This window comes from Echinops telfairi, unplaced genomic scaffold (assembly GCF_000313985.2).
Source record: "Echinops telfairi isolate 266 unplaced genomic scaffold, ASM31398v2 ScPeMD7_53;HRSCAF=182, whole genome shotgun sequence".
Classification (NCBI taxonomy): Eukaryota; Metazoa; Chordata; class Mammalia; order Afrosoricida; family Tenrecidae; genus Echinops; species Echinops telfairi.
Genome location: NW_022103951.1, coordinates 18,835,016 through 18,836,251, shown reverse-complemented (window position 1 = coordinate 18,836,251; position 1,236 = coordinate 18,835,016).

Genomic DNA, 1,236 nt, shown 5'->3' with positions numbered 1-1,236 from the left:
AGCCTGAAATGCTGGCTAGGTGACCACTTGTTGAGTGGAAGTGAGAGCAATGCAGCAATAAAGAGGTGGGTTTAATCTGGGCGCTGACACCCGCGGACCTGGTTCATAGGGATTAGAGGAGAAGATGAGAGCGGTTGACTGGTCTGCAGTTCATGACCTAGCCCACGAGGGCTGGAGTTGCTGAGCATTTGTGATGGGGGACATGGTCTAAAGGCAAGGCAGCCAACGGGCACCCTGATGAGGCAGCCCACATTGAGTTCACCAGACCCCGACCAGATGAAGAGAAACGTTTTGACACACTGCACTGCACTGGTGCATATTGCTTCTGACTTTATGGATGGCCTGTCCTGATTTGGCTTTGCTTATGGATTCAGATTCACAAGGTTCCAACTGGAATGAAGATTTTTCACACCAAAGATTAAGATTGCCTCCTCGGAGCACTGGCTTGCTGTAAGTGGGCAGTACAGAATTGGACACCCCTAAATTGGCAGATAAAGGCATGAAGTGGCTGGCCTACAGACTTTCCTAAGTGGGGGAATGTATCCATAGGATTATAGGATTAAGGTGTAGGTGTTCATTTAACTGAAATTGTTAGGCATTGAATGTTTCTGTTTTGTTCACATATAGAATATGATGTTTAAATGAGACTGGCATCTTTTGAGTTGCATGCATTTGTGTTTTATCCTGTTAGGTACAATATGATTTTATTAGTATTTTGTTGGGAAGTATGTATGGTTAAAGAGTTGTGTAAGAGTGTCAAATTGACAAGGGGTGGTCTGTGGCGGTTACATAATCTGTCAACTTGCGAAGGGGTGGAGTCTAGCCTGTCAATCAGACAGTAACCAATGAGGCCTCTGGGTGGGTATGGCCTTCTCCTGAGGATTCTGGGAACTCCTATACTCCTCCCTGGAGGTGGGAGATACTCTCTGCCTTGTTTCCTGGTGACAAGACACGTGGAACTACGCTAGAGCCCTGGAGCTGGAGGAGCCATGTGGGGACCCCTGCCAGCATTGAGATGTTTCCACGGCCACTGGATCCACAAGACTTTCCACCACTGGCCTGTGATCTTCCTGCATTCCGCATTATTGCAAGTGCTGCATGAGTCAGAAGAGGAATTTATTGATTGGCATTGGGCGTGTGGGCTAATATCGGACTTATGGACTCCATCTGGGCTGGGCTGGGATGTTTTCTTAATAGACAATTACTCTTTATATAAAGCTCTTTCTTCTACACACA